The sequence below is a fragment of the Pseudorca crassidens genome, unplaced genomic scaffold, assembly GCF_039906515.1.
Source record: "Pseudorca crassidens isolate mPseCra1 unplaced genomic scaffold, mPseCra1.hap1 Scaffold_115, whole genome shotgun sequence".
NCBI classification, from domain to species: Eukaryota; Metazoa; Chordata; class Mammalia; order Artiodactyla; family Delphinidae; genus Pseudorca; species Pseudorca crassidens.
The window spans coordinates 109,897-131,624 of NW_027136028.1; the positions used below are offsets into that span (position 1 = coordinate 109,897).

At 44.3% G+C, this 21,728-nt stretch overlaps 1 long non-coding RNA gene across 4 annotated transcripts; it reads left to right on the top strand.

Annotated features, from left to right (window-relative positions):
* The first annotated feature begins 223 nt into the window (after positions 1-223).
* LOC137217990 (uncharacterized) lies at positions 224-21,325 on the top strand. Of its 4 annotated transcripts, none has more exons than XR_010940354.1 (3): positions 224-315; positions 3,395-3,480; positions 21,288-21,325. It is a non-coding gene; the product is annotated as an uncharacterized lncRNA (long non-coding RNA). The 4 variants fall into 4 exon arrangements; XR_010940352.1 differs by lacking the exon at positions 21,288-21,325 and adding an exon at positions 16,608-16,728 and having other exon boundaries at positions 3,395-3,476; XR_010940353.1 differs by having other exon boundaries at positions 237-319; positions 21,288-21,324.
* The last annotated feature ends 403 nt before the right edge of the window (positions 21,326-21,728 follow it).

The following is a 21,728-nucleotide window of genomic DNA, read 5'->3' on the forward strand; positions in this document are numbered from 1 at the left end:
AGGAGTAGCTCTTGTCTATTCCATATTTGGCTTAAGGAACTTTATCTGTGCTCATTTCAATCTCTGGTTTTATGCAGCACCCCAACTCACCTTTACCCTTAAGCAAGCATAAGTTGGTTTTCTAAATTTGAGACCCTGTTCTGTTCTGTAATTCAGTTCCTGTGTAGCCAAGTTTACATTCCGTGTATTACTGATATCTTATGATGTTTCTTTTTCTGTGTGACTTATTTCAGTTAGAATCATCATACCTGAATCCACTCATTGTGCTGCTAAGGGCCTGATGACATAGATGTCATTGCTGAGTGATATTGCTTTGTAAGTAAATACCACAACTTCTTTATCCATTTTTCACTTTCTGCGATGTTGAACTTGTACTGTAAACGAGGTTCTTGTAAACAGAGGCGTCCCAAACTTTGGGGTGGCTGTGTCTTTTTGATTTTAATTTCCCTAAGCTATAGGACCATAAGTGGAAGTGCCCTAGGCTCTGTTGCTTTGTTTTTTAGATGTTTCAGGAAACACCATACACTTCTCCCGAGTGTCTGTTGGCAATTTACATCCCGCCCATCAGCATAACAAGGCTCCCAGTTCTCCATGGCCTGTCCTGCCTTTCTGGATTTTACACTTTTTTCAGATGGCCCTTTTGACCGGGGGGAAGTGAGACTTCATTGTAGTGCAGATTTCCTTTGCAAGCTTGCTTGGTTGGCCAAAAAGGGCGTATGCGTTTTTTCCTGAATATATTCAGGAAAAAACGCATACGCCCTTTTTGGCCAAGTGCATCATTGTGGACGTTCTGCCTCTTTTCCTATGCTTTCAATGCAATTCCAGTCTACCTCCTGAAATCGGTTTCCTGCAATTCTGCCCCGCTTTCAAGTCCTCTTGGCAGCCTTACTTCAGTATATTTTTGGACGATAGCTGTCATTTATAACTCTGCAGGTTTGTGAATTACAGTGCCCCTGAGCTCCTTTCTTCAACTCGCTTTCTTTTGAGCTGGCCGCAACACCGCAGGATGGCTTCAGGCCCTAATCTGGTTCCGGCACGGCACGCTGAGCCTTTGGTTAATTCCTCTTCCTGGTGGGAAATGAGAGTTAAATTTGCCCGTCCAGACACCTCCAGCTAGTCTCTCATTGGTTCTCGCTATTCCTGTTCATCTTCCGCAGAAATTGCAAACTGGGCCAAACAGGAGGTTAAAGGGACTGACTCTCCAAGTCGGGAGGGTGTTAGTAAAGCGTCTGGAATGTTGCACCCGAGTACCAGGGTACGAAAACTGAGACATATTTGAACACGTCTCCCGATCACATGGTTGATCATACTCTAGGTTCCACATGCATGTTTTAGCTGAAGGAAGAATACCTTAAACCTGGGTAGTTGAAACCCGTGGAATGGGTACCATGCAATATGACTTCAAAGGGTCTTCATTTGCTCACCGAACCTCTCCAATCCTATCACTGCTGCGTTTATGCCCCTGTACACATGCTTGATTCTCTTTCGGAGACATAGCAATCCATAGGTTTTAAGATACTTACTAGTCAGGTACATTCTTAGGCATTTAATATGCGGTGTTGAGTCCATTTCGTTGAGCAAGGAGTAGCTCTTGTCTATTCCATATTTGGCTTAAGGAACTTTATCTGTGCTCATTTCAATCTCTGGTTTTATGCAGCACCCCAACTCACCTTTCCCCTTAAGCAAGCATAAGTTGGTTTTCTAAATTTGAGACCCTGTTCTGTTCTGTAATTCAGTTCTTGTGTAGCCAAGTTTACATTCCGTGTATTACTGATATCTTATGATGTTTCTTTTTCTGTGTGACTTATTTCAGTTAGAATCATCATACCTGAATCCACTCATTGTGCTGCTAAGGGCCTGATGACATAGATTTCATTGCTGAGTGATATTGCTTTGTAAGTAAATACCACAACTTCTTTATCCATTTTTCACTTTCTGCGATGTTGAACTTGTACGCTAAACGAGGTTCTTGTAAACAGAGGCGTCCCAAACTTTGGGGTGGCTGTGTCTTTTTGATTTTAATTTCCCTAAGCTATAGGACCATAAGTGGAAGTGCCCTAGGCTCTGTTGCTTTGTTTTTTAGATGTTTCAGGAAACACCATACACTTCTCCCGAGTGTCTGTTGGCAATTTACATCCCGCCCATCAGCATAACAAGGCTCCCAGTTCTCCATGGCCTGTCCTGCCTTTCTGGATTTTACACTTTTTTCAGATGGCCCTTTTGACCGGGGGGAAGTGAGACTTCATTGTAGTGCAGATTTCCTTTGCAAGCTTGCTTGGTTGGCCAAAAAGGGCGTATGCGTTTTTTCCTGAATATATTCAGGAAAAAACGCATACGCCCTTTTTGGCCAAGTGCATCATGGTGGACGTTCTGCCTCTTTTCCTATGCTTTCAATGCAATTCCAGTCTGCCTCCTGAAATCGGTTTCCTGCAATTCTGCCCCACTTTCAAGTCCTCTTGGCAGCCTTACTTCAGTATATTTTTGGACGATAGCTGTCATTTATAACTCTGCAGGTTTGTGAATTACAGTGCCCCTGAGCTCCTTTCTTCAACTCGCTTTCTTTTGAGCTGGCCGCAACACCGCAGGATGGCTTCAGGCCCTAATCTGGTTCCGGCACGGCACGCTGAGCCTTTGGTTAATTCCTCTTCCTGGTGGGAAATGAGAGTTAAATTTGCCCGTCCAGACACCTTCCAGCTAGTCTCTCATTGGTTCTCGCTATTCCTGTTCATCTTCCGCAGAAATTGCAAACTGGGCCAAACAGGAGGTTAAAGGGACTGACTCTCCAAGTCGGGAGGGTGTTAGTAAAACGTCTGGAATGTTGCACCCGAGTACCAGGGTACGAAAACTGAGACATATTTGAACACGTCTCCCGATCACATGGTTGATCATACTCTAGGTTCCACATGCATGTTTTAGCTGAAGGAAGAATACCTTAAACCTGGGTAGTTGAAACCCGTGGAATGGGTACCATGCAATATGACTTCAAAGGGTCTTCATTTGCTCACCGAACCTCTCCAATCCTATCACTGCTGCGTTTATGCCCCTGTACACATGCTTGATTCTCTTTCGGAGACATAGCAATCCATAGGTTTTAAGATACTTACTAGTCAGGTACATTCTTAGGCATTTAATATGCGGTGTTGAGTCCATTTCGTTGAGCAAGGAGTAGCTCTTGTCTATTCCATATTTGGCTTAAGGAACTTTATCTGTGCTCATTTCAATCTCTGGTTTTATGCAGCACCCCAACTCACCTTTACCCTTAAGCAAGCATAAGTTGGTTTTCTAAATTTGAGACCCTGTTCTGTTCTGTAATTCAGTTCCTGTGTAGCCAAGTTTACATTCCGTGTATTACTGATATCTTATGATGTTTCTTTTTCTGTGTGACTTATTTCAGTTAGAATCATCATACCTGAATCCACTCATTGTGCTGCTAAGGGCCTGATGACATAGATGTCATTGCTGAGTGATATTGCTTTGTAAGTAAATACCACAACTTCTTTATCCATTTTTCACTTTCTGCGATGTTGAACTTGTACTGTAAACGAGGTTCTTGTAAACAGAGGCGTCCCAAACTTTGGGGTGGCTGTGTCTTTTTGATTTTAATTTCCCTAAGCTATAGGACCATAAGTGGAAGTGCCCTAGGCTCTGTTGCTTTGTTTTTTAGATGTTTCAGGAAACACCATACACTTCTCCCGAGTGTCTGTTGGCAATTTACATCCCGCCCATCAGCATAACAAGGCTCCCAGTTCTCCATGGCCTGTCCTGCCTTTCTGGATTTTACACTTTTTTCAGATGGCCCTTTTGACCGGGGGGAAGTGAGACTTCATTGTAGTGCAGATTTCCTTTGCAAGCTTGCTTGGTTGGCCAAAAAGGGCGTATGCGTTTTTTCCTGAATATATTCAGGAAAAAACGCATACGCCCTTTTTGGCCAAGTGCATCATTGTGGACGTTCTGCCTCTTTTCCTATGCTTTCAATGCAATTCCAGTCTACCTCCTGAAATCGGTTTCCTGCAATTCTGCCCCGCTTTCAAGTCCTCTTGGCAGCCTTACTTCAGTATATTTTTGGACGATAGCTGTCATTTATAACTCTGCAGGTTTGTGAATTACAGTGCCCCTGAGCTCCTTTCTTCAACTCGCTTTCTTTTGAGCTGGCCGCAACACCGCAGGATGGCTTCAGGCCCTAATCTGGTTCCGGCACGGCACGCTGAGCCTTTGGTTAATTCCTCTTCCTGGTGGGAAATGAGAGTTAAATTTGCCCGTCCAGACACCTCCAGCTAGTCTCTCATTGGTTCTCGCTATTCCTGTTCATCTTCCGCAGAAATTGCAAACTGGGCCAAACAGGAGGTTAAAGGGACTGACTCTCCAAGTCGGGAGGGTGTTAGTAAAGCGTCTGGAATGTTGCACCCGAGTACCAGGGTACGAAAACTGAGACATATTTGAACACGTCTCCCGATCACATGGTTGATCATACTCTAGGTTCCACATGCATGTTTTAGCTGAAGGAAGAATACCTTAAACCTGGGTAGTTGAAACCCGTGGAATGGGTACCATGCAATATGACTTCAAAGGGTCTTCATTTGCTCACCGAACCTCTCCAATCCTATCACTGCTGCGTTTATGCCCCTGTACACATGCTTGATTCTCTTTCGGAGACATAGCAATCCATAGGTTTTAAGATACTTACTAGTCAGGTACATTCTTAGGCATTTAATATGCGGTGTTGAGTCCATTTCGTTGAGCAAGGAGTAGCTCTTGTCTATTCCATATTTGGCTTAAGGAACTTTATCTGTGCTCATTTCAATCTCTGGTTTTATGCAGCACCCCAACTCACCTTTCCCCTTAAGCAAGCATAAGTTGGTTTTCTAAATTTGAGACCCTGTTCTGTTCTGTAATTCAGTTCTTGTGTAGCCAAGTTTACATTCCGTGTATTACTGATATCTTATGATGTTTCTTTTTCTGTGTGACTTATTTCAGTTAGAATCATCATACCTGAATCCACTCATTGTGCTGCTAAGGGCCTGATGACATAGATTTCATTGCTGAGTGATATTGCTTTGTAAGTAAATACCACAACTTCTTTATCCATTTTTCACTTTCTGCGATGTTGAACTTGTACGCTAAACGAGGTTCTTGTAAACAGAGGCGTCCCAAACTTTGGGGTGGCTGTGTCTTTTTGATTTTAATTTCCCTAAGCTATAGGACCATAAGTGGAAGTGCCCTAGGCTCTGTTGCTTTGTTTTTTAGATGTTTCAGGAAACACCATACACTTCTCCCGAGTGTCTGTTGGCAATTTACATCCCGCCCATCAGCATAACAAGGCTCCCAGTTCTCCATGGCCTGTCCTGCCTTTCTGGATTTTACACTTTTTTCAGATGGCCCTTTTGACCGGGGGGAAGTGAGACTTCATTGTAGTGCAGATTTCCTTTGCAAGCTTGCTTGGTTGGCCAAAAAGGGCGTATGCGTTTTTTCCTGAATATATTCAGGAAAAAACGCATACGCCCTTTTTGGCCAAGTGCATCATGGTGGACGTTCTGCCTCTTTTCCTATGCTTTCAATGCAATTCCAGTCTGCCTCCTGAAATCGGTTTCCTGCAATTCTGCCCCACTTTCAAGTCCTCTTGGCAGCCTTACTTCAGTATATTTTTGGACGATAGCTGTCATTTATAACTCTGCAGGTTTGTGAATTACAGTGCCCCTGAGCTCCTTTCTTCAACTCGCTTTCTTTTGAGCTGGCCGCAACACCGCAGGATGGCTTCAGGCCCTAATCTGGTTCCGGCACGGCACGCTGAGCCTTTGGTTAATTCCTCTTCCTGGTGGGAAATGAGAGTTAAATTTGCCCGTCCAGACACCTTCCAGCTAGTCTCTCATTGGTTCTCGCTATTCCTGTTCATCTTCCGCAGAAATTGCAAACTGGGCCAAACAGGAGGTTAAAGGGACTGACTCTCCAAGTCGGGAGGGTGTTAGTAAAACGTCTGGAATGTTGCACCCGAGTACCAGGGTACGAAAACTGAGACATATTTGAACACGTCTCCCGATCACATGGTTGATCATACTCTAGGTTCCACATGCATGTTTTAGCTGAAGGAAGAATACCTTAAACCTGGGTAGTTGAAACCCGTGGAATGGGTACCATGCAATATGACTTCAAAGGGTCTTCATTTGCTCACCGAACCTCTCCAATCCTATCACTGCTGCGTTTATGCCCCTGTACACATGCTTGATTCTCTTTCGGAGACATAGCAATCCATAGGTTTTAAGATACTTACTAGTCAGGTACATTCTTAGGCATTTAATATGCGGTGTTGAGTCCATTTCGTTGAGCAAGGAGTAGCTCTTGTCTATTCCATATTTGGCTTAAGGAACTTTATCTGTGCTCATTTCAATCTCTGGTTTTATGCAGCACCCCAACTCACCTTTCCCCTTAAGCAAGCATAAGTTGGTTTTCTAAATTTGAGACCCTGTTCTGTTCTGTAATTCAGTTCTTGTGTAGCCAAGTTTACATTCCGTGTATTACTGATATCTTATGATGTTTCTTTTTCTGTGTGACTTATTTCAGTTAGAATCATCATACCTAAATCCACTCATTGTGCTGCTAAGGGCCTGATGACATAGATTTCATTGCTGAGTGATATTGCTTTGTAAGTAAATACCACAACTTCTTTATCCATTTTTCACTTTCTGCGATGTTGAACTTGTACGGTAAACGAGGTTCTTGTAAACAGAGGCGTCCCAAACTTTGGGGTGGCTGTGTCTTTTTGATTTTAATTTCCCTAAGCTATAGGACCATAAGTGGAAGTGCCCTAGGCTCTGTTGCTTTGTTTTTTAGATGTTTCAGGAAACACCATACACTTCTCCCGAGTGTCTGTTGGCAATTTACATCCCGCCCATCAGCATAACAAGGCTCCCAGTTCTCCATGGCCTGTCCTGCCTTTCTGGATTTTACACTTTTTTCAGATGGCCCTTTTGACCGGGGGGAAGTGAGACTTCATTGTAGTGCAGATTTCCTTTGCAAGCTTGCTTGGTTGCCCAAAAAGGGCGTATGCGTTTTTTCCTGAATATATTCAGGAAAAAACGCATACGCCCTTTTTGGCCAAGTGCATCATTGTGGACGTTCTGCCTCTTTTCCTATGCTTTCACTGCAATTCCAGTCTACCTCCTGAAATCGGTTTCCTGCAATTCTGCCCCGCTTTCAAGTCCTCTTGGCAGCCTTACTTCAGTATATTTTTGGACGATAGCTGTCATTTATAACTCTGCAGGTTTGTGAATTACAGTGCCCCTGAGCTCCTTTCTTCAACTCGCTTTCTTTTGAGCTGGCCGCAACACCGCAGGATGGCTTCAGGCCCTAATCTGGTTCCGGCACGGCACGCTGAGCCTTTGGTTAATTCCTCTTCCTGGTGGGAAATGAGAGTTAAATTTGCCCGTCCAGACACCTCCAGCTAGTCTCTCATTGGTTCTCGCTATTCCTGTTCATCTTCCGCAGAAATTGCAAACTGGGCCAAACAGGAGATTAAAGGGACTGACTCTCCAAGTCGGGAGGGTGTTAGTAAAGCGTCTGGAATGTTGCACCCGAGTACCAGGGTACGAAAACTGAGACATATTTGAACACGTCTCCCGATCACATGGTTGATCATACTCTAGGTTCCACATGCATGTTTTACCTGAAGGAAGAATACCTTAAACCTGGGTAGTTGAAACCCGTGGAATGGGTACCATGCAATATGACTTCAAAGGGTCTTCATTTGCTCACCGAACCTCTCCAATCCTATCACTGCTGCGTTTATGCCCCTGTACACATGCTTGATTCTCTTTCGGAGACATAGCAATCCATAGGTTTTAAGATACTTACTAGTCAGGTACATTCTTAGGCGTTTAATATGCGGTGTTGAGTCCATTTCGTTGAGCAAGGAGTAGCTCTTGTCTATTCCATATTTGGCTTAAGGAACTTTATCTGTGCTCATTTCAATCTCTGGTTTTATGCAGCACCCCAACTCACCTTTCCCCTTAAGCAAGCATAAGTTGGTTTTCTAAATTTGAGACCCTGTTCTGTTCTGTAATTCAGTTCCTGTGTAGCCAAGTTTACATTCCGTGTATTACTGATATCTTATGATGTTTCTTTTTCTGTGTGACTTATTTCAGTTAGAATCATCATACCTGAATCCACTCATTGTGCTGCTAAGGGCCTGATGACATAGATTTCATTGCTGAGTGATATTGCTTTGTAAGTAAATACCACAACTTCTTTATCCATTTTTCACTTTCTGCGATGTTGAACTTGTACGGTAAACGAGGTTCTTGTAAACAGAGGCGTCCCAAACTTTGGGGTGGCTGTGTCTTTTTGATTTTAATTTCCCTAAGCTATAGGACCATAAGTGGAAGTGCCCTAGGCTCTGTTGCTTTGTTTTTTAGATGTTTCAGGAAACACCATACACTTCTCCCGAGTGTCTGTTGGCAATTTACATCCCGCCCATCAGCATAACAAGGCTCCCAGTTCTCCATGGCCTGTCCTGCCTTTCTGGATTTTACACTTTTTTCAGATGGCCCTTTTGACCGGGGGGAAGTGAGACTTCATTGTAGTGCAGATTTCCTTTGCAAGCTTGCTTGGTTGGCCAAAAAGGGCGTATGCGTTTTTTCCTGAATATATTCAGGAAAAAACGCATACGCCCTTTTTGGCCAAGTGCATCATGGTGGACGTTCTGCCTCTTTTCCTATGCTTTCAATGCAATTCCAGTCTGCCTCCTGAAATCGGTTTCCTGCAATTCTGCCCCGCTTTCAAGTCCTCTTGGCAGCCTTACTTCAGTATATTTTTGGACGATAGCTGTCATTTATAACTCTGCAGGTTTGTGAATTACAGTGCCCCTGAGCTCCTTTCTTCAACTCGCTTTCTTTTGAGCTGGCCGCAACACCGCAGGATGGCTTCAGGCCCTAATCTGGTTCCGGCACGGCACGCTGAGCCTTTGGTTAATTCCTCTTCCTGGTGGGAAATGAGAGTTAAATTTGCCCGTCCAGACACCTTCCAGCTAGTCTCTCATTGGTTCTCGCTATTCCTGTTCATCTTCCGCAGAAATTGCAAACTGGGCCAAACAGGAGGTTAAAGGGACTGACTCTCCAAGTCGGGAGGGTGTTAGTAAAACGTCTGGAATGTTGCACCCGAGTACCAGGGTACGAAAACTGAGACATATTTGAACACGTCTCCCGATCACATGGTTGATCATACTCTAGGTTCCACATGCATGTTTTAGCTGAAGGAAGAATACCTTAAACCTGGGTAGTTGAAACCCGTGGAATGGGTACCATGCAATATGACTTCAAAGGGTCTTCATTTGCTCACCGAACCTCTCCAATCCTATCACTGCTGCGTTTATGCCCCTGTACACATGCTTGATTCTCTTTCGGAGACATAGCAATCCATAGGTTTTAAGATACTTACTAGTCAGGTACATTCTTAGGCATTTAATATGCGGTGTTGAGTCCATTTCGTTGAGCAAGGAGTAGCTCTTGTCTATTCCATATTTGGCTTAAGGAACTTTATCTGTGCTCATTTCAATCTCTGGTTTTATGCAGCACCCCAACTCACCTTTCTCCTTAAGCAAGCATAAGTTGGTTTTCTAAATTTGAGACCCTGTTCTGTTCTGTAATTCAGTTCTTGTGTAGCCAAGTTTACATTCCGTGTATTACTGATATCTTATGATGTTTCTTTTTCTGTGTGACTTATTTCAGTTAGAATCATCATACCTAAATCCACTCATTGTGCTGCTAAGGGCCTGATGACATAGATTTCATTGCTGAGTGATATTGCTTTGTAAGTAAATACCACAACTTCTTTATCCATTTTTCACTTTCTGCGATGTTGAACTTGTACGGTAAACGAGGTTCTTGTAAACAGAGGCGTCCCAAACTTTGGGGTGGCTGTGTCTTTTTGATTTTAATTTCCCTAAGCTATAGGACCATAAGTGGAAGTGCCCTAGGCTCTGTTGCTTTGTTTTTTAGATGTTTCAGGAAACACCATACACTTCTCCCGAGTGTCTGTTGGCAATTTACATCCCGCCCATCAGCATAACAAGGCTCCCAGTTCTCCATGGCCTGTCCTGCCTTTCTGGATTTTACACTTTTTTCAGATGGCCCTTTTGACCGGGGGGAAGTGAGACTTCATTGTAGTGCAGATTTCCTTTGCAAGCTTGCTTGGTTGGCCAAAAAGGGCGTATGCGTTTTTTCCTGAATATATTCAGGAAAAAACGCATACGCCCTTTTTGGCCAAGTGCATCATTGTGGACGTTCTGCCTCTTTTCCTATGCTTTCACTGCAATTCCAGTCTACCTCCTGAAATCGGTTTCCTGCAATTCTGCCCCGCTTTCAAGTCCTCTTGGCAGCCTTACTTCAGTATATTTTTGGACGATAGCTGTCATTTATAACTCTGCAGGTTTGTGAATTACAGTGCCCCTGAGCTCCTTTCTTCAACTCGCTTTCTTTTGAGCTGGCCGCAACACCGCAGGATGGCTTCAGGCCCTAATCTGGTTCCGGCACGGCACGCTGAGCCTTTGGTTAATTCCTCTTCCTGGTGGGAAATGAGAGTTAAATTTGCCCGTCCAGACACCTCCAGCTAGTCTCTCATTGGTTCTCGCTATTCCTGTTCATCTTCCGCAGAAATTGCAAACTGGGCCAAACAGGAGGTTAAAGGGACTGACTCTCCAAGTCGGGAGGGTGTTAGTAAAGCGTCTGGAATGTTGCACCCGAGTACCAGGGTACGAAAACTGAGACATATTTGAACACGTCTCCCGATCACATGGTTGATCATACTCTAGGTTCCACATGCATGTTTTAGCTGAAGGAAGAATACCTTAAACCTGGGTAGTTGAAACCCGTGGAATGGGTACCATGCAATATGACTTCAAAGGGTCTTCATTTGCTCACCGAACCTCTCCAATCCTATCACTGCTGCGTTTATGCCCCTGTACACATGCTTGATTCTCTTTCGGAGACATAGCAATCCATAGGTTTTAAGATACTTACTAGTCAGGTACATTCTTAGGCGTTTAATATGCGGTGTTGAGTCCATTTCGTTGAGCAAGGAGTAGCTCTTGTCTATTCCATATTTGGCTTAAGGAACTTTATCTGTGCTCATTTCAATCTCTGGTTTTATGCAGCACCCCAACTCACCTTTCCCCTTAAGCAAGCATAAGTTGGTTTTCTAAATTTGAGACCCTGTTCTGTTCTGTAATTCAGTTCCTGTGTAGCCAAGTTTACATTCCGTGTATTACTGATATCTTATGATGTTTCTTTTTCTGTGTGTCTTATTTCAGTTAGAATCATCGTACCTGTATCCACTCATTATGCTGCTGCGGGCCTGATGACATAGATTTCATTGCTGAGTGATACTGCATTGTACGTAAGTACCACAAGTTCTTTATCCATTTTTCACTTTCTGTGATATTGAACTTGTACGGTTAACGAGGTTCTTGTAAACAGAGGCGTCCCAAATTTTGGGGTGGCTGTGTCTTTTTGATTTTAATTTCCCTAAGCTATAGGACCATAAGTGGAAGTGCCCTAGGCTCTGTTGCTTTGTTTTTTAGATGTTTCAGGAAACACCATACACATCCCGCCCATCAGCATAACAAGGCTCCCAGTTCTCCATGGCCTGTCCTGCCTTTCTGGATTTTACACTTTTTTCAGATGGCCCTTTTGACCGGGGAGAAGTGAGACTTCATTGTAGTGCAGATTTCCTTTGCAAGCTTGCTTGGTTGGCCAAAAAGGGCGTATGCGTTTTTTCCTGAATATATTCAGGAAAAAACGCATACGCCCTTTTTGGCCAAGTGCATCATTGTGGACGTTCTGCCTCTTTTCCTATGCTTTAAATGCAATTCCTGTCTACCTCCTGAAATCGTTTTCCTGCAATTCTGCCTTGCTTTCAGTGCCTCTTCATAGCCTTACCTCAATATATTTTTTGAAAATAGTTGGCCTTTATAACTCTGCAGGTTTTTGAATTGCAGTGGCCCTTAGCTCCATTTTTCAGCTCTTATTTTTGTGATCTTGCCTCATAACCACAGGATTCCTTCAGGCCCTATTCTTCTTCTGGGGCACCTTGCTGTGCCTTTGGTTTATTCTTCTTACTGATGTGAATTTAGAGTGACATGTGCCCATTGAAACCGCTACAGCTAGTTTCTCACTGGTTCCCCCTATTCCCATTCATCCTCCGCACTAACTGCAGACTGTGCGATACCAGAACTTAAAGGCATTGACTCTCCATGTGGGGATATTTTTGGTAAAGCGGCTGGAATGTCGATCCGGAGCCCCAGGAGAGGAAAAATGAGGTGCGTTTTAGAAACCTTTCCCGATCATATGGTATACCAGTCGCTGGGTTTCCCAAGCATGGTTTAGCTGTAGGAAGATTCCCTTCAACCTGGAGTGTTGGGACCCTTGGAATGAGTAGCATGAAGTATTGCATTAAACTTTTGGCAGTTGCTCACCAAAGCTCATCAATCCTCTCAGCCCCAAGTGTCCAGCCTTATGTCTTATCCAGCTGTGGGTTTATATGTGGTCAATCCAGGTTGCATCACAGCCCCTGAGCGAATTTTGTAAGAATTTTTCTCTCTTTCATTGTTTCTGCGTTTTGTTTTTAAAATTTATTTCTATAATGGGGTTTAGCTCATTTTCACTGCTGTGTTTGTGCCACTCTGCACACACTTGATTCCCTTATGGAGATATATCAATACATGGGTTTTAAGATTCTTATTACTCAGATATATTTCTCTGCGGTGTATAGGGTGTGTTGAGGCCAGTTCATTGAGCAAGGTGTAGATCTTGTCTAATATCTATTTGGTTTATTGAACGGTATCTGTGCTAATTTCAAACTCTGGTTTTATGCATCACCCCACCTCTCCTTTCCCCTTAAGCTGAAATAAGTGTGTTTTCTAAATGTGAGACACTGTTCTGTTCTGTAATTCATTTCTTGTGCAGCCATATTTACCCTCCCTCTATAAGTGATATCTTATGATATGTTTCTTTTTCTGTTTGACTTATTTCAAGTAGTATTATCGGACCTAAATCCACTCTTTATCCTTCTACTAGCCTTATTACATTGATTTCATGGTGAAGAGATATTCCATTGTACATAAGTACCACATCTTCTTTATCCATTGTTCTCTTTCCTGGGATATTTAAGGTATACTGAAGTTGAGGTTCTTGTAAACAGAGTAGCCCTAAACTGTGGTGTGCTTGTGTCTTGTTAATTTTTAGATTTCCCTAGATATACTCCCATGATTGGAAGTGTCCTATGCTCTGTAGCTCTGTTTTTTAGATGATTTAGGAACCACCATACACTTCTCCAGAGTGGCTCTCGGCAGTTCACACACTGCCCATCAGCGTATAAAGGCTCCCTGTTCTCCATGGCCTGTCCTGCATTTCTGGTTTTTACAATTTTTTAGGATGGCCCTTTTGACCAGTGGGAAATGAGACTTCTTTGTTGTGCACATTTGCATTGCTTGCTTGCTTCGTTGCCCATAAAGTGCGTATGCGTTTTTTCCTGGATATAATCAGGAAAAAACGCATACGCCCTTTTGGGCCAACTGCATCATTGTCGAAATTCTGCCGCTTTTCATGTGCTTTAAAGACGAGTCCAATCTATCTCTTGAAATCTGTTTCTTGCAATTCTGTCTTGCATTCAGATCCTCTTCTTTGCCTTACCTCAACATATTTTTGGACGTTAGTTTTCATTTATAACTCTGCAGGTTTGTGAATTGCAGTGACCCTGAGCTCCATTTTTTAAGTTGCTCTTTTGTGAGCTGGCCTCAAACCCGCAGGATTGCTTCAGGCCCTATTTTGGCTCGGGCGAGGCGGGCTGAGCCTTTTTTCAATTCTTATTCTTAATGGGAAATTAGAGTGATATGTGCCCGTCCAAACCCCTACAACTATTCTCTCATTGGTTCCCCGTTCATCCTCCTCACAATTTGCAAAATGTGTGAAACAGAAGTTGAAATGTGCTGATTCTCCAAGTGGGGAGATTCTAAGTAACGTGGCTGGAATGGTGAACAGGAGCACCAGGAGAGGATAAATGAGCTGCATTTTAGACACATCTCCCGATCACATGGTGTACAGTCCTCTGGGTTTTCCATGCATGTTTTAGCTGTAGGAAGATCCCTTGAACCTGCATATTTGGGACCCATTGAATGGGTACCAGGTAGTATTACTTTAAAGGGTGTGCATTTCCTCACCCAACCTCACATTTCTCTTAGCGCAAACAGTTTCCAGCCTTATGTCTCATCCTGCTGTGGGTCTAGATGTGTTCAATCCATGTTGCATCACCGGCCCTGAGGAAAAGTTGTAAGAGGTTTTCTCTGTCTCTCTGTCGTTTATTTTTTTCAATTTATTACTATATTGGTTACAGCTGATTTTCAAAGCTCTGTTTCTTGCTGCTGTACATCCACTTGATTCACGTACAGAGAGACATCAGTAAATTCTTTTTCAGATTCTTACCAGTCGTATATATTCTTTTCCGGTGACTTGAGTGTGCTGAGTGCAGTTCTTTTAGCTACCGTGTAGGCCTTGTTGATTATCAGTTTGGTATTTGGAATGGTATCTTTGCTAATTTCAACCTCCTGGGTGATGCCTCACCCCTCCCCACCTTTCCCGTTTAGCAGCCTTATGCGTGTTTTCTACATATTTGACTATGTTTTTGTTTTGTAATTTATTTCATGTGTAGCCATTTTGGATTCCACCTTTAAGTGATATCTTATGATATGTGTCTTTTTCTTTTTGAATTATGTCACTTAGAAAGATCATACGTAACTCCTCCGGAGTTGTTACAACTGGCCATATTTCATTGATTTCCAGGCTGAATAATATTCCACTCTACCTAAGTACCACATCTCTACCCATTTTTTCCCTCCAGAGACATTTAAGTTATATCCTAGTTGAGGATCTTTTAAACAGAGAGGGGGTAAACATTGGGGTGCCTGTGTCCTCTCGATTTTTGTTTTTCTCAAGATATACGCCCATGAGTGCAAGTGCCCTATGCTCTGTAGCTCATTTTTTAGATGCTTTAGTAAACACAATACACTTCTCCAGAATGGCCGTTGGCAATATACATTTCCACTATAAGTCTCACAGGGCTCCCTCTTCTCCTTGCCCTGTCCTGCATTTCTGTTGTTTACGCTTTATGAGGATGGCTCTTCTGACTGATGCGAAGTGATATCTTTTGTAGTATTGACTTCCAGTGCCCACCTGTTTGGTTGGCTAAAAAAGTGTATGCCCTTTTCTTGAATATATACAGAAAAAAACGCATACACCCTTTTTGGCCAACTGCAATGTTGGCAATGTTCAGCTCCTTTTCTTGTGCTTAATGGCGAGTCCTTTCTACCTCCTCAAATCCCTTTCCTGCCATTCTCCCTTGCTTACAAGTCCTTTTCTCTGACTTTCCTCAAGACATTTTTCAGTGATGGATATTTTCAACTCTGCAGTTTTGTGAATTTTACTGCCCCTGAGTTCCATTGTTCAACTTGTGTTTATGGGAACTGGCCACAAAGCAGCGGGATTTCCTCAAGCCCTATACTGTTTCCATGGGCAACCCTAGCCTTTGGTCAATTCGTCTTCCTGATTGGAAATTAGAGTGACATGTGCCTGTCTGAACACCTAGGACTTGTCTCTCATTGTTCCTCATCCTTCCGCTTCATCCTCTGGACAAATTCCAAACTGTACGCAACAGGATGTTGACAGTGCTGACATCTCCAAGTGGGGAGACTGTTAGTAAAGACGCTGGAGGGGTGAACCCGAGCACCAGGAGATGAGGAGAGGAGATGCCTTTTCCAAACTCTTCCCGATCAGACGGTATACCATCCTCTGGGTGTGACAGACATGTTTTAGCAGTAGGAAGAGTCCCATTCATGTAAGGAGAACACCAGGGCTTTTTCAAAATCAGTGTCTCCCCGAAACCCAAACTGGGGAATTTTTTAAGCTACGGCTACACATATGTTCATTAAGGGCCTTGGGAAGTAGGCAGAGTCCAAACTTTAGATGATTGAAGTCTTCAGGGTCAGAAGCACTCACCACCAGCTTCCCTTAGGTTACACTTTAACTGTCATTGATAGATGATGTCAATAAAAATATCTATTCTTTTTCAGATTATTTCCCCTTATAGGTTATTGCAAAATGTTGAGTGTAGTTCCCTGTGCTATACAGTAGTTCCTTGTTGATGATCTATTTTATACATAGCAGTGTGTATGTGTTAATCCCAAACTGTTAATTTATCCCTCCTCCCACCTTTCCCCTTTGGTAATAATAAATTATAAGATTTTATACTTCTCAGAAATGGGGGAGCTGAAAGAGAGGTATCATTTTCAATGGAAAAGCATTTAAAACAAGATTGAAGCTTTAACCAAGATTATTAGATGTACATCCTTGGAAAGAAATCACTTCGTTTCTCTAATATTGACCTGACAAATAAGACAAACCTTTTCACTGAACTTGCTTATAATAAAGTGATGGAAATATCAAATGGAAGTGTTAGAAACATTTTATTTTACCCGAGCCTTATACACTGTTCTATGTTAACTACAGTTTGGCTCACACATCTGTTCATTGAGGTTACAATAGTCTCAATTTCTGTTACTGATCCTCCAGAGTGGACCCCAACAAGTGTCCCCCTGCCCAGTGTCATTGGGGCCAACAGATCGAGACTGAGTTTGGTTCACAAGCAAAGGAAACTTTATATTTTGATCAGAGAATGGAGAGGTGAGAGCATGCACTACCCCGTGGGCTGTGGGCTGGGCTGCTGTGTAGAGATCCTGTCAGAGTCAGTGGGAGGGAGGGGGCGGAGCTCTCGAGGGCCAGGTTGGCTGCAGCTCAGGCTCTATATCGCGGAGTCTGCACTGGGCCCCAGGAGCTGAGGTGTCGACCCAGCCATTCTGCACTAGGAAATCTGGTCTGAAGTGCCGGGTGTGGAACCTCTGCATGCGGGACCCTAGGAGCACGTGAAATTAGACAAAGCACAAAGGATAAAAAAGGTTAGACTTGACTTTATTGCCCAGATTCTACTTTTATCTCCCAGGGATTTTTAATGGGCTTTGCTGGGGACAAACCCCTCCTCTGCCTTTTGTCCCGTTCCTCATTCTTGGAGTGCTGAGGGTGCAGACACTTCTTCTGTAACTGCTGAGTGCTGAGTTGGGAGCCCTAATACCCGGGGGCGAGGGTCAGAACTTCTCCCCAGCAGCCTCCAGGTGACGTTGATTGTCCCCAGGCCCCCTGCCTCCCTGCTCGTCCACCTGAGCACCAGCATTGGAAGTGTTATAGATTCTAATGACCTTTAAGGGTCCAGGAAAGAGATGTGCAGAGACGCTGTGGGGGCCGGTTTCACCCCGCCCCACATTTGTTCGGCCACCTTAGGCTGACCATTTCTGCCAGCCTAGATGCTCTGACCAGTAGTCTGCGCTTTCTTCAATTAGGCCCCTGAATTAACGTACAAACAGCACCAGGTGTCAGAGCCCTGCCCGCTCAACTCCCAGACAGTCCAGGGTCAGTGGTGATCAAGGACCATGATGACCACTGAGTCAACAGCCTTTTGAAGTAAACAGGAGTCCAGCCAGTCTTATTGGCCACCATCATCACGGTGTCTGTAGGCTTTTCTATGGTGACAGTGTGATATACGGTTCCCCCACCAAGATTATTAGCTCCCCTCTGGGTGCAGTAAGTCCTGCAAGCAGTAGTCTACTCTTTTGGGACACACTCTTATTGTTTTATGAGAGAAACTCCAGGTCAAGTGATGTTCACACGAGTCGTCATGGTGCCCTGTTGCCCCCGGTTATCTCTCTGGATGTTGGAGTTGGAGGGCCTCCTCACTCGAGGTCGGTGTGCCCACGGAGCGAACCCTGCAACTTCAGGGCATCGTTGGTGGTTAGGATCACCACGTGGGGTCCTTTTCCCTTAGGAAGGAGGTGGCCTTTTGGGCTGCTGATTTCCAGGTTTTTAGATACCGCCAGTATCTTGGCCAGATGCGGCAGTGGGCCAAGCCCCTTGGTGACCGTAGTTTATCCTACCTGGATGGCATTCTTGCATTGTTCCATTTCAAGTGGTCCCAGTTTTTGCACTAATTCTCCAATGGCGATTCACCTTTCACCGGGAATGTAAAGGTCAAAGGGTTTAGCTAAATTAGGGAGTTCCAGGGCAAGGGTCTGAATTGACTGCTCTTTCCATTCTTGAAAGGCCACTTCTGGATTCTATTCAAAAGGATCATCATCTTTTCCTTTCAGTGTTTCATATAGAGGCCCAGCTAGTAGACTGTAGTTAGGGATCCAGAAGCAGCAAACCCTGGCCTCCCCAGGAACCCCTAAGCTGTCTTCTAGTTTTAGAAAGGGGTAAGGCTGCAAATGGTTTCTTCCCTTTCCTGAGATGGGCTTCTCCGACCTTCTGTGAGAATGAAGCCCAGGCAGGTCACCGCAGTCTGTGATATTTGAGCTTTTTCTTGGACAACTTCTATCCTTTATTGGCTTGGTAGTTCAGAGGCCTCCTTAGTAGGGCTGGCGATCAGAATGTCGTCTGCGTACTGAAGGAGGGTTTCCTTTTCCAGAGGTAGAACTTTTAGGTCTTTAGCTAAGCTTTCCCCAAAGATGGTGTGGGAATTTTTGCACCCTTGGGGCAAGACGGCCCGGAAGTATTGTTTTAGTTGTATGTTGAGTCCTGCCACTCACAAGCCAAAATTTCTTGTGACTCTGGGACTAATGGAATACAAAAGAAGGCATCATTGAAGACTAATACAGAATACCATGTCCTGGTGGTTGGTAGAATGACCAGCAGGGTGTAGGAATTAGGAGCAACTGGAGGTATATCCTCGGTGGCTTCACTGACTGTCCTGACATCCTTTACCAGGTCCCCAGCAGCCCATGGGGCTCTCGTGGTCAGACCAATCCCAGAATATGGAGCTCACCTGGGCAGGTACCCCACCCCCACCCCAGCCCACGGGGCTCTCGTGGTCAGGCCCTTCCCAGGATACAGAGCTACCCTTGCAGGTACCATGGCAGGGCTGGGCACACAGGAACCGTGCACATAGCCCTCATTGCAGAGCACCCCCAGCTCACCTGTCGCTCAGAGCTGGCACAGAGCACCTCAGAGCAGGACTTGAACTAACAAACAGCAGCTGCGACAGGTCTGTGACCCTGGGCATCACTCTGTGCGGCCTCCCTCCACCTGGTCTTCCAGAGACTTCCACTGCACCCGGGGCACCAGGCCTCTGTCTCCAACCACCACCCACCCCTCCTCTCCCTGACTCCTGGGTTCCTCTCATAAGGAGAGGGTTTTCTTGAAGTTGTCTCCCACTCATGGGCCAGATAAAATGATTAGAAAACAAGCCAAAGCTGCAGCCCCTTGTCTATCCTGACTCTCAGGAGCCCACACCTGTTCCTTGGACCTGGCCGGTTCAGCAAGTTCCATTTTCTGCAACTGTGAGCCCCTGAGGGGTGATGATTGGCTGACCTGGGCAGCCTTACCGTGCGGGCCAGCCCTCCCCAGGTGTGCCTGGGTTGAGATCAATATAAATACCACTCCAGGCAGCAAGAGCCCCTGCAGCCGTGCCTGACGCCATTTTCTCTGCCCTGTCAGCAGTCTCGGGGCTGGGCTGGTGGGAGGGAGTGAGAGGCCACGGCTTTGTGGGTGGCCCAGTGTGAGTGGGGCTCTGCTGGACTTTCTGCAGCAGTTGCCAGGCTGCCACCTGCTAAAGAAGAGGATGTGTCACCCATACCTGCTGCTGGAATTTCTCCCTGGGCAGAGGTGAGGAAGGAAAAAAGCAGTGGGGGCAGGGACAGGACGGGTATCTCAGTCAGGGAAATGGAAATCTTCCAGAAGAGCACCCAGGGCCAGGACCATCCTGGCTGGCCTGCAGGCACCAAGTCGGCCGGCATGCTGTCACTCGTGTGGCTCTATGGCCCTTCCTCTAGGCTTTCAAGTCCTTGTATATATTCAGGTGTTTTACCTGGGACGGGTGGGAATAGTTCAGCAGCAACTGGCCTGGGGCTCACCTCCCGTTTACTCACAGATGCCTCGGCACGGTGCCCCAGCTTTGCAATGAGGACGCTTGTTGCGTGGGGGCTGCTGGCTGAATGGGAGACGATTCCCCACCACTGGCCAACTTCAGAATTGTTTACAACTGGAGCAAGTGCCCTGATACGGTTTTCCTCTGTGGAACTGGTGGGTTCTGTGTTTTTTTTTTCTCTTTTTCGTTTTTGGTTCAAGGTAGATTTTATTCCTCTTTTTTGTATTTACAGATATAAGCATGGAAATAATTTATTCATATAAATACATGTATGTGAAGGGAATAATTGTTTTTTCTGTTTTATTTTTTAAATTTTATTTCTTTTTAATTTTGAATTTTATTTTATATTTTTATACAGCAGGTTCTTATTGGTTATCTATTTTATACATATAAATGTATACATGCCAATCCCAGTCTCTCAACTCCTCCCACCACCACCCCCCCAACAGCTTTCCCCCCTTGTTGTCCATACATTTGTTGTCTACATCTGTTGCTCTATTTATGCCTTGCAAAATGGTTAATCTGTACAGTTTTTCTAGGTTCCACATATATGCATGAATATACAAGATTTGTTTTTCTCTTTCTGACTTACTTCACTCTGTATGACAGTCTCTAGATCCATCGACGTCTCTACAAATGACCCAATTTCATTCCTTTTCATGGCTTAGTAATATTCCATTTTATATATGTACCACAGCTTTATGCATTCGTCTGTCTGTGGGCATTTAGGTTGCTTCCATTACCTCGATATTGTAAATAGTGATGCAATGAACATTGCGGTGAATGTCTCGTTTTGATTTATGGTTTTGTCTGGGTATATGTCCAGTACTGGGATTGCTGTATCATATGGTAATTCTATTGTTAGTTTCTTAAGAAACTCCATATTGTTCTCCGTAGTGACTGTATCAATTTATATTCCCAACAATAGTGGAAGAGGGTTCCTTTTCTCCACACCCTTTCCAGCATTTTTGTTTGTAGATTTTCTCATGATGCCCATTCTATCAGGTGTGAGGTGATACCTCATTGTTGAGTCCATTTTGTTGAGCAAGGGGTAGGTCTTGTCTATTACATATTTGGCTTATTGAATGGTATCTGTGCTAATTTCAAACTCTGGTTTTATGCAGCACCCCAACTCACTTTCCCCCTTAAGGAAGCATAAGTTGGTTTTCTAAACTTGAGACCCTGTTCTGTTTTGTAATTCAGTTCATGTGTAGCCAAGTTCACATTCCGTGTATTAGTGATATCTTATGATGTTTCTTTTTCTGTGTGACATATTTCAGTTAGAATCATCATACCTGAATCCACTCATTATGCTGCTACGGGCCTGATGACATAGATTTCATGGCTGAGTGATTTTGCATTGTACATAAGTACCACAACTTCTTTATCCATTTTTCACTTTCTGCGATACTGAACTTGTACCGTAAACGAGGTTCTTGTAAACAGAGCTGTCCCAAACTGTGGGGTGGCTGTGTCTTTTTGATTTTAATTTCCCTAAGCTATAGGACCATAAGTGGAAGTGCCCTAGGCTCTGTTGCTTTGTTTTTTAGATGTTTCAGGAAACACCATACACTTCTCCCGAGTGGCTGTGGCAATTTACATCCCGCCCATCAGCATAACAAGGCTCCCAGTTCTCCATGGCCTGTCCTGCCTTTCTGGATTTTACACTTTTCTCAGATGGCCCTTTTGACCGGGGGGAAGTGAGACTTCATTGTAGTGCA